The sequence below is a fragment of the Ranitomeya variabilis genome, chromosome 2 (genome assembly GCF_051348905.1).
Source record: "Ranitomeya variabilis isolate aRanVar5 chromosome 2, aRanVar5.hap1, whole genome shotgun sequence".
Classification (NCBI taxonomy): domain Eukaryota; kingdom Metazoa; phylum Chordata; class Amphibia; order Anura; family Dendrobatidae; genus Ranitomeya; species Ranitomeya variabilis.
The window spans coordinates 421,951,832-421,964,047 of NC_135233.1; the positions used below are offsets into that span (position 1 = coordinate 421,951,832).

Here is a 12,216-nt window from a genome sequence, read left to right on the forward strand (position 1 = left end):
TATCAGGTACTCAGGCCTCACAGATGTAGTGTCGTTACATTGTATCACTGTGGTATCGGGTACTCAGGCCTCACAGATGTAGTGTCGTTACATTGTACCAGAGTGATATAGGTTACTAAGGCCTCACAGATGTAGTGTCGTTACATTGTACCACTGTGGTATCGGGTACTCAGACCTCACAGATGTAGTGTCGTTACATTGTACCACTGTGGTATCGGGTACTCAGGCCTCACAGATGTTGTGTCGTTACATTGTATCACTGTGGTATCAGGTACTCAGGCCTCACAGATGTTGTGTTGTTACATTGTGACACTGTGGTATCGGGTACTCAGGCCTCACAGATGTTGTGTCCTTACATTGTATCACTGTGGTATCAGGTACTCAGGCCTCACAGATGTAGTGTCGTTACATTGTATCACTGTGGTATCAGGTATTCAGGCCTCACAGATGTTGTGTCGTTACATTGTACCACTGTGGTATCGGGTACTCAGACCTCACAGATGTAGTGTTGTTACATTGTATCACTGTGGTATCGGGTACTCAGGCCTCACAGACAGATGTAGTGTCGTTACATTGTATCACTGTGGTATCGGGTACTCAGACCTCACAGATGTAGTGTCGTTACATTGTATCACTGTGGTATCGGGTACTCAGGCCTCACAGATGTAGTGTCGTTACATTGTATCACTGTGGTATCGGGTACTCAGGCCTCACAGATGTAGTGTCGTTACATTGTACCACTGTGGTATCGGGTACTCAGACCTCACAGATGTAGTGTCGTTACATTGTACCACTGTGGTATCGGGTACTCAGACCTCACAGATGTAGTGTCGTTACATTGTATCACTGTGGTATCAGGTACTCAGGCCTCACAGATGTAGTGTCGTTACATTGTACCAGAGTGATATAGGTTACTAAGGCCTCACAGATGTAGTGTCGTTACATTGTACCACTGTGGTATCAGGTACTCAGACCTCACAGATGTAGTGTCGTTACATTGTACCACTGTGGTATCGGGTACTCAGGCCTCACAGATGTTGTGTCGTTACATTGTATCACTGTGGTATCAGGTACTCAGGCCTCACAGATGTAGTGTCGTTACATTGTATCACTGTGGTATCAGGTACTCAGGCCTCACAGATGTAGTGTCGTTACATTGTACCAGAGTGATATAGGTTACTAAGGCCTCACAGATGTAGTGTCGTTACATTGTACCACTGTGGTATCGGGTACTCAGACCTCACAGATGTAGTGTCGTTACATTGTACCACTGTGGTATCGGGTACTCAGGCCTCACAGATGTTGTGTCGTTACATTGTATCACTGTGGTATCAGGTACTCAGGCCTCACAGATGTAGTGTCGTTACATTGTGACACTGTGGTATCGGGTACTCAGGCCTCACAGATGTTGTGTTGTTACATTGTATTACTGTGGTATCAGGTACTCAGGCCTCACAGATGTAGTGTCGTTACATTGTATCACTGTGGTATCAGATATTCAGGCCTCACAGATGTTGTGTCGTTACATTGTACCACTGTGGTATCGGGTACTCAGACCTCACAGATGTAGTGTCGTTACATTGTACCACTGTGGTATCGGGTACTCAGGCCTCACAGATGTTGTGTTGTTACATTGTATCACTGTGGTATCAGGTACTCAGGCCTCACAGATGTAGTGTTGTTACATTGTATCACTGTGGTATCGGGTACTCAGGCCTCACAGATGTAGTGTCGTTACATTGTATCACTGTGGTATCGGGTACTCAGGCCTCACAGATGTAGTGTCGTTACATTGTATCACTGTGGTATCAGGTACTCAGACCTCACAGATGTAGTGTCGTTACATTGTATCACTGTGGTATCAGGTACTCAGGCCTCACAGATGTTGTGTTGTTACCTTGTGTCACTGTGGTATCAGGTACTCAGGCCTCACAGACAGATGTAGTGTTGTTACATTGTATCGCTGTGGTATCGGGTACTCAGGCCTCACAGATGTAGTGTCGTTACATTGTATCACTGTGGTATCAGATATTCAGGCCTCACAGATGTTGTGTCGTTACATTGTACCACTGTGGTATCGGGTACTCAGACCTCACAGATGTAGTGTTGTTACATTGTATCACTGTGGTATCGGGTACTCAGGCCTCACAGACAGATGTAGTGTCGTTACATTGTATCACTGTGGTATCGGGTACTCAGACCTCACAGATGTAGTGTCGTTACATTGTATCACTGTGGTATCGGGTACTCAGGCCTCACAGATGTAGTGTCGTTACATTGTATCACTGTGGTATCGGGTACTCAGGCCTCACAGATGTAGTGTCGTTACATTGTACCACTGTGGTATCGGGTACTCAGACCTCACAGATGTAGTGTCGTTACATTGTACCACTGTGGTATCGGGTACTCAGACCTCACAGATGTAGTGTCGTTACATTGTATCACTGTGGTATCAGGTACTCAGGCCTCACAGATGTAGTGTCGTTACATTGTACCAGAGTGATATAGGTTACTAAGGCCTCACAGATGTAGTGTCGTTACATTGTACCACTGTGGTATCAGGTACTCAGACCTCACAGATGTAGTGTCGTTACATTGTACCACTGTGGTATCGGGTACTCAGGCCTCACAGATGTTGTGTCGTTACATTGTATCACTGTGGTATCAGGTACTCAGGCCTCACAGATGTAGTGTCGTTACATTGTATCACTGTGGTATCAGGTACTCAGGCCTCACAGATGTAGTGTCGTTACATTGTACCAGAGTGATATAGGTTACTAAGGCCTCACAGATGTAGTGTCGTTACATTGTACCACTGTGGTATCGGGTACTCAGACTTCACAGATGTAGTGTCGTTACATTGTACCACTGTGGTATCGGGTACTCAGGCCTCACAGATGTTGTGTCGTTACATTGTATCACTGTGGTATCAGGTACTCAGGCCTCACAGATGTTGTGTTGTTACATTGTACCACTGTGGTATCGGGTACTCAGGCCTCACAGATGTTGTGTCGTTACATTGTATCACTGTGGTATCAGGTACTCAGGCCTCACAGATGTAGTGTCGTTACATTGTGACACTGTGGTATCGGGTACTCAGGCCTCACAGATGTTGTGTTGTTACATTGTATTACTGTGGTATCAGGTACTCAGGCCTCACAGATGTAGTGTCGTTACATTGTATCACTGTGGTATCAGATATTCAGGCCTCACAGATGTTGTGTCGTTACATTGTACCACTGTGGTATCGGGTACTCAGACCTCACAGATGTAGTGTCGTTACATTGTACCACTGTGGTATCGGGTACTCAGGCCTCACAGATGTTGTGTTGTTACATTGTATCACTGTGGTATCAGGTACTCAGGCCTCACAGATGTAGTGTTGTTACATTGTATCACTGTGGTATCGGGTACTCAGGCCTCACAGATGTAGTGTCGTTACATTGTATCACTGTGGTATCGGGTACTCAGGCCTCACAGATGTAGTGTCGTTACATTGTATCACTGTGGTATCAGGTACTCAGACCTCACAGATGTAGTGTCGTTACATTGTATCACTGTGGTATCAGGTACTCAGGCCTCACAGATGTTGTGTTGTTACCTTGTGTCACTGTGGTATCAGGTACTCAGGCCTCACAGACAGATGTAGTGTTGTTACATTGTATCGCTGTGGTATCGGGTACTCAGGCCTCACAGATGTAGTGTCGTTACATTGTATCACTGTGGTATCGGGTACTCAGGCTCCAGCGGGTTGTGTACTAGGATGACAACGTTACGCTGCATTGTGATGTCAAATTGCTGTGTACTATGATGTCATCATACTTCCTGCGCTGGATGGATGTCAGGGAGAGCAGAGATGTGGACATTTCAGCATGTTTCCTCCATTATAAAAGACGCCATCTGCTTCCACATTTACAGAGTAACGAGATCCCTGCCCCAAAGGACAAATAGAAGGGGAACACAGTAAGCTGAGGATCCCAGGATCTTAGCGCTGGCAGAGGAGTTAACCCTTGATTTCTTTAGCGCACTCCTCTATCTGTTCTCCATATACTGTCCGATATACAGTGGGTTAGCAAAGTATTCAGACCCCTTTACATTTAATTCTCTTTGTTTCATTGCCGCCATTTGGTATATTCATAAAAGTTCATTTTTCCTCATTAACTCCTTCATGACCTTGGGATTTTCCGTTTTTCCGTGTTCGTTTTTCGCTCCCCTTCTTCCCAGAGCCATAACTTTTTTATTTTTCCGTCAATATGGCCATGTGAGGGCTTATTTTTTTGCGGGACGAGATGTACTTTTGAACGACATCTTTGGTTTTAGCATGTAGTTTACTAGAAAACGGGAAAAAAATTCCAAGTGCAGTGAAATTGCAAAAAAAGTGCAGTCCCACACTTGTTTTTTGTTTGGCTTTTTTACAAGGTTCACTAAATGCTAAAAGTGACATGCTATTATGATTCTCCAGGTCATATTTTTTATCTAAGTGGTAAAAAAAAATTCCAAACTTTGCTTAAAAAAACAAACAAAAAAAAAAAAAAAACTGCGCCATTTTCTGATACCCGTAGCGTCTCCATTTTTCATGATCTGGGGTCGGTTGAGGGCTTATTTTTTGCGTACCAAGCTGGCGTTTTTAATGATACCATTTCAGTGCAGATACGTTCTTTTGATCGCCCGTTATTGCATTTTAATGCAATGTCGCGGCGATCTAAAAAAACTTAATTCTGGGGTTTCAAATTTTTTTATCATTACGCCGTTTAGCGATCAGGTTAATGCTTTTTTTTTATTGATAGATCGGACGATTCTGAACGCGGCGATACCAAATGTGTAGGTTCGATTTTTTTTTTACTGATTTATTTTGAATGGGGCGAAAGGGGGGTGATTTAAACTTTTATATTTTTTTTAATTTTTTTTCACTTTTTTTTTTCTTTTGCCATGCTTCAATAGCCTCCATGGGAGGCTAGAAGCTGGCACAACGCGATCGGCTCTGCTACATAGCAGCGATCATTAGATCGCTGCTATGCAGCAGAAATGCAGGTGTGCTATGAGCGCCGACCACAGGGTGGCGCTCACAGCTACCGGCGATCAGTAACCATAGAGGTCTCAAGGACCTCTATGGTTACTATACAGAAGCATCGCTGACCCCTGATCATGTGACGGGGGTCAGCGATGCGCTCATTTCCGGCCGCCCGGTCAGAAGCGCCGGTTAAATGCCGCTGTCTGCATTTGACAGCGGCATTTAACTAGCTAATAGCGGCGGGTGAATCGCGATTTCACCCGCCGCTATTGCGGGCACATGTCAGCTGTTCAAAACAGCAGACATGTCCCGGCTTTGATGCGGGCTCACCGCCGGAGCCCGCATCAAAGCGGGGGTTCTGACCTCGGACGTACTATCCCGTTCGAGGTCAGAAAGGGGTTAATGTACACTCTGCACCCCATCTTGACTAAAAAAAAAAAAAAAACTAAACTGAAATGTAGAAAGTTTTGCAAATTTATTAAAAAAGAAACTGAAATATCCCATGGTCATAAGTATTCAGACCCTTTGCTCAGTATTGAGTAGAAGCACCTTTTGAGCTAGTACAGCCATGAGTCTTCTTGGGAATGATGCAACTAGTTTCCTCCCTTGGATTTGGGGATCCTCGGCCATTCTTCCTTGTAGATCCTTTCCAGTTCCGTCAGGTTGGATGGTGAACGTTGGTGGACACCATTTTCAGGTCTCCAGAGATGCTCATTGGGTTTAGGTCAGGGCTCCACCCCTATGGGAGGTGGAGCCGCATATTCATGACTGTAATCGGCGGCCCCACGTAACCGCATACAGTAGAAGGAGCGGCCAGGACAGGAAGCAGCGACAGCCAACGAGGGAAGCGGGTCAGTATTTTCAGAACAGCGGGGGGGGGCGCACAGGGGGTGGGAGGGCGGCGGACAGGTAGATCTTTCTTTTAAACACTATTATTCATATCTTCTATGCAGCAAACGCTGCTGCACAGAAGATATGAATCACGGATTCAGCACCATGTGGGGGGGACAGCGCTTACAGTAGCGCTGTCTCCTGCACGCCACACGGAGAACGTCCGTGTGAGGTACGTGTTTTACACGGATCCATTGACTTTAATGGGTCCGTGTAATACGTGCGCTCCCACGAACACTGACATGTCTCCGTGTTTGGCACACGGAGACACGGTCCGCAAAAAATCAATGACATCTGAACAGATGCATTGATTTTAATGGGTCTACGTGTGTCAGTGGCTCCGGTACATGAGGAAACGGTCACCTCACGTACCGGAGCCACTGACGTGTGAAACTGGCCTTATATAGACAGGTGTGCGCCTTTCCAAATCACTTCCTATCAGTTTAATTACACACAGCTGGACTCCAATGAAGGACTAGAACTATCTCACGGAGGATCACAAGGAAATGGACAGCATGGGACTTACATATGAGAGTCTGAGCAAAGGGGCTGAATACTCATGACCATGTGATATTTAAGTTTTTCTTTTTTTAATAAATTTGCAAAACTTTCTACTTTTTTTTTGTTCAGTCAACATGGGATGCAGAGTGTACATTAATGAAAAAAAAAAAATGAACTTTTTTTTTTTTAATTTACCGAATGGCTACAATGAAGCAAAAAGTGAAAAATTTAAAAGGGGTCTGAATACTTTCTTTACCCACTGTGTACACAGCCTATACATACACATCAGAGCTGCATACTGCCTGTTTCATAAAACATATCTTCTTAAGACTCACCACCACAAATCTTATTAATATACTGTACATGTGTATAGATCGGCCTTTGATCCTTGGGGGTCAGCCATTGGGGGTTACCCTCCATTAAAGTGAACTGCTGGATGAGCGCTCATAATTAGAAGAGACCGCACATGTGTGACAGCATCTCCATCACCCCTAAAATTTAGTAGGTTGACCAGCATAAACAAATTCTCTTCAATTTGAATTCTGGGGTGTGATGCGGTTACTCCAAAGGGGGTCCGAAGCCCCTCAAATAACAGAACAAGCTGCATGGACTGGTTCTGTCCTGAGCTCCCCCCAGTGGTGGTTGCAAAGACTTTCACCTGACGTATGAAGCGAAGCAGGGGATCTGGCGATCTAAAACTCAGTTTATGAAACAACGGTGATCATTATCTTAATTTAAAAAAAAACTGCATATTAGGCGCAATTCTCAGTGAGGGGATGAGGTTACTCCGATTTTTGCTATGGGGCCCTTTCATGTATGAGTACACCTCTGACAGGATCACAACCTTCCTGGGATAGTCTGAGCTTCTTCTAAAGTATCACACCAACACTACACAAATTATAGTGTGATAGAAATATATATATCATGTAGATCTCACTTGCATGTATACTCCTCTATAATCAAATATATACTTATATGCTCACAGCTAATATATATATTATAATCAATGGTTTAAAATGGCTGACAAACTGATATAAGCCAGACAGATTATATGGAGTTTTCCACCCCTAAAAGCAGAAGAGAGTCAGATGTTTGGTGACTGCTGGTCAGGTGTCTCCACTTTGTCCTAGACAGAGAACTCGAGTTTAGTTGCTTGATCAGCAGTCATATGAGCATTAATCACAATATTCCATATATGTTTAGATAACCAATGACAGAGGAGCTAGACAATATGATAATTAACTAACCACCCCTGACAACCCCTAACCACTCCTTTCTATGTGAAAATATAAAACTATGTATGTACAATAAAGTGTCAGTATTGATGGAATGTTGTTCTGTCACAGTTGTGTACAGTCCATTCTTGATGAGCGCTCAAAATACTCAGTCTAATTGGGAGCGGCCACAGCACACACAGGGATATATTTATCCAACCCTAATATTTCCATAACAGAATGGCGCCCAATAGCGAGGCACGGATGAAAGCACGGGATCCTTCTGACTGGAGATACGGAAGTTGTAGCGTGGCCTGGCACAGGGGCAGGAGACTGCGCAGCTCCATAAGTAAGGTAAGAAAATGTTATCATCTTACCTGAAAGTCCCCTGTGCCCGGTCCTTGTCTATGCCTCTTGCCGGTCAGGTGTGGTCACAAATTCCCAGGTAGTGTAAAAAAAAAAAATCCGTAGCCACGAATCCACCCTGGGAGGTGTCTGCTGTGGACCGTGTATATGTTTTGTGTAAAATCCGAGAGAGGAAGAAAAAGTGACTTTTGTTTGTGGTTGCTGAGAAACAGACCGCAGGAGGCCAAATCGCTCGATAAGTTATTGCAGGATTCCCGTGCATAGGAGAGACAGGAGGTCTCGGGACAGGTAGTCCCATGTTCCAGGCACGGGTAGTGATAACTTAGAGGGGCTACTGCAGATTCCCGTAGCCGGCGGCCAGTCAGGACGACCGGAGCGGAGGGTGGTAGAACCCGGCATATGCGTGCCAGTGCGATTGGCAGTAGTCTGTTCCCAGCGCAACCTGCATGTGTCACAGAATTTAAAAGGGCGTCTCTCGGATTGTCTATCTGTCTGTTTGTGTCATGTACTATTGCCGCTTTAAGAAGCAGAAATAGTTCTCTTGTCCGAACTTCCTCTTTCTCCGTGCTGTTTAGCAGAGAGATATGCATTGTAAATCAAACTGTCACATTTTTTTTTCCGGACTGTTTTCAGCTGCAGTGCTGGGTATGTGTAGTTTTTTTTGTGAAGTGAAATTTAAGTTGTATCTATCATTTTTTGATGTGACCTAAAGAGATTCTAAAGGATAAAAAAAAAAAAAAAGAGAAAAGCCGTTTTCATTTTTAATTTTTTTTACTCTCTTAAAGGGTCTTTCTTTTTGCGGCATTTTAAAGTTTTTTAATTAAGTTTTCCTCAATCTTCAATCTCTTTACCTTTTTATTTTTTATTTATTTATTTTTGAAAAAAGTTTTTTTTACTCTTGTATCAAAGTTTTGAGTTTTTGGTTGTGAACTAAGTTTTTGAAGGTTTTTCTTATCGTTTTGAGTTTTACTTAGTGTTTTATATACTCATTTTTAGAAGTTTTTTTTAGTACTGTTTTCTTTTCTCATTTTTGTGTGTTTTTCATTTTCATTTTTTGCTTTTGCCATGGGGAATAGAGTGGCCGAGCAACAGGAAAGTCAGTAGATAGTGACAGAATACGAAGGTGTTAAGTATGTGAAGATTTTTGGAAGGTATAAAGTACGTGAAATTCATTAGAATGGCAGACTTCAAGCTGCAGAGTGGCATGACGTAGAAAGGAAAATAAGGGAAGTTAGCTGATGTTAGATTGCTGAATACTAATACATGGTATGAAGTAGCAGCAGAGCTTACATCGTTTAGATGGTACAGAAAGTTATATGAGCAAACCAGGAAGTGATTTTTGTGGGTATGAGACGGGAGAATCTGATCAGTCTGCTTTTAGCAGAATCCATGGTATAGGTAGTTATTTTTGCACAGTATGTGGCGCGCCCCGTCCCTCCCTACAGGGAGAAGGCATAATTGCTCCTCTCTATTATTCTTGTTGTTCTCATCTATCCTCCTTTTTTCTCTGTCAGTCTTTTTCTCTCTCTCTCTCTCTCTCTCTCTCTCTCTCTCTCTCTTCCCCTCTCTATCTCTCTCCTCCATACCCTCCATCTTCTCCTCCCTCTCTCTCCACATTCTCTCTCTCCCCTCCTACTATTCCTTTGTCTCACTCATCACCCCCTCCTCCTTCTTCTTCCTCTTTTTTCCTCCGTGTTGCCGGCTGGGCCAACGCCCAATTCAAACAATATGGTGCTTACAGCACAAGGTGTCCCTGGCACAGTCCAGCCATTGCCAGTTGTGATATCGGGGAGAGAAGGTGAAAGCCCCCCCTACAGTGGGCAGCCCTAGACACATCAGGTAGCAGACAGCTCAGCCCTGGGTGCAGAGGGGGGAGGAGTGATATCAGAACGAGCTCACTGACAGATCCTCCGTTACCTCATTTCACAGTCAACAATATTGTAACCCTTAAGGTTTTACATGAACTTTGATATCACCATGTATTGATAATGTACAGCTTCAGCACCGGTCAGAGCTGCCTACATCCACATTCACACCAACATGAAACTATAATCCTAATCAATCATAGCTTCAGCAAGGGGGGAGACATCCTCACATAAAAAAGCAACTTCTAAGTCCAAAATCAGTCAGTGTACGACCCCAGTACAAGCTGTCACAACTATTCCTCTGATGAAGATGAAGAGGGAACATCATACATGCTGTCTAGTACTAGAAAAGAAACCCACAGGCACCAAGAATGCAAGGGCAGATAGAGGCACCACCATTACAGTATGTGCACTGCACTTCAAGTCAGGTGACAATAGTCCAGACCCAGGGATGCCATTTTACCGAAGAAAGTAGCAGAAGCAGCAAACATATGCAGCCAGCTGGAATGATCTCTGGGCCATGAATGAAAATAGAAGCAGGTGATGCACTCTGGCCAATCATGAAGGAACAATTCAAACTTCCAGCAGAATCAGACGTACACGCTTGGGAGTCAGGGCCACAGCTAATTGAACAACTCAGAGAGTGGGCCAAAGGCAGATTGGCAGGAGAAGCCATGACATGAGCCAAGATAAGACAGAGTCTGTAAAGAAGTTTCATTGCAGAGTAATGCAAGTATTCCAAGACTTGGGCTTCACCATTCATGACCAGATACACAGGCCTTTGGGCATGGACTGAGACAGCCAATCAGGAAACCACTGATAGTGGCTAGGCCTAGGAACAGGTCAATAGCAGTGGACTGACCCAGAAAAAATGTTTTATGTGCGCCTAGGAGACTGTTTATTGCCGATTGTCACCAAAACTGCCGCCATTATAGCACCACAAAGAGCGCGAAGAAGGAAAAGGGTGCCGTGCTGCTGAGAACACCAGAAGGGGAGCCAGAGGTGAAGACGCTGCAAAGTGCCGATCAACACACAGGAAGAGCCGCTGCAGACTCCAGAGAGGAGACACCGACCTCAATAAGGATAGCAAAGGGGAGAAGCTATGTCAGACCAGGGGTAAGAAGTGACGGCAGATGCAGCCGCAGCCCCTGTAATGCCCCAAGACCTTGGGTTGGATGCAGCCGCCGGTCTCATGGCACCCCCGGGCCTCGCCACAAATGCACCTGCAGGCCCCGTCTTACCACCGCAGCTTCAATCAGCAGGCCGGACCCCGCTGCCGCTACAGTACCCATCATGCCGTTGTCCACAGTAGCCAAAGGGATTGAGTCCCAACCAGGGGTGCAGAAGACAGCCCCTCTCATGGTGACTACTAACCTGGAAGCGCAACCACCCTACAAAGACAGAAGAAGTGTCAAGAGTTACATCTGTGGCAAGTTTGGCCATTTCCAGAACCAGTGCAGGGCACCCACGCCCCCGAAGAGACTGGACCCATGCAACTCAAGAGTTGGTCCAGAGAAACAGGTCAAGGAGGAAGTGCAGAAAGCAGTGAAGTACCCCGTCCATAGGACAGAGGCAAGCAAGCCAGGTCCGCAAGACACTACGCTCCTGACATGTAAAACTTCATCTGCAGGACCAATACCTCAAATTACCTTTAAAGTGGATGGCGTTGTCAGATCCAAAGTGGTGCAGCCAGAAGTGTGATGACACCTGTGGAACTCGCTGATCCCACCTGCCTATCAGAATTCTCTGTGTCTCGCATGGGCATTGATGGTCAAGTCAGACCTTCTCAGCTTACAAAGCCACTGAGCGTGTGCACTCAGCCAGGACACTCTATCCTGTCCCAGTTTGTGGTGTAAAGGACCTGCCACTCAACCTGCTGGGAGCGAACCTACTGCAGAAGCTGAAGGCAACCACAGTGTTCCACGAAGATGGGACAGTGACACTTTCTTCATCCCTGACCCAAGAAGAGTCATGCTGGCGGCCCTACAAGAACATTAAGCAACCAATGAGGCCTACTCAAGGAGGTACTGGACATAGTACCAGAAAGTCTATGGTCTAAGGGACCCCAGCACGTGAGAAAACCTCAAGTTGCCCCAGTACGGGTGTCACTCAAGCCATGTACCCCATACCCTCGTAAGGCCCAGGCCAGGCCTAGAGTCAAGCTGCCTCTGACCAACTGAAGGTCTACCTGGAAATAGGAATCATTGTTCCTCGCACATCGCCTTGCAATACCCCGCTTTTCCCCGTCAAGAAAAAGACTGTAAAAGGAGAGCCAGCCAAGTTCAGAATGGTATATAACCTGAGAGCTGTGAATGACGCCACAGAGTTTGAAACAATTATGCCGAATCCGCACACTCTGCTCTCGAAT

The 12,216-nt window shown here is 45.3% G+C and overlaps 1 protein-coding gene across 6 annotated transcripts in view; it reads right to left on the bottom strand.

The window, feature by feature from the left end:
- The window catches only part of DENND2B (DENN domain containing 2B), a 325,270-nt gene that overhangs the window by 253,126 nt on the left and 59,928 nt on the right, over positions 1-12,216 (bottom strand). For 2 of the 6 annotated variants that reach the window (XM_077286623.1, XM_077286622.1), the window contains exon 1: positions 1,898-2,026. The exons of the other annotated variants lie outside the window; for them this stretch is intronic. The gene's annotated coding sequence lies outside the window, so the exon portion shown is untranslated. Of the gene's footprint in view, positions 1-1,897; positions 2,027-12,216 lie in introns of those variants that run through there. 6 annotated transcript variants of the gene reach the window in all.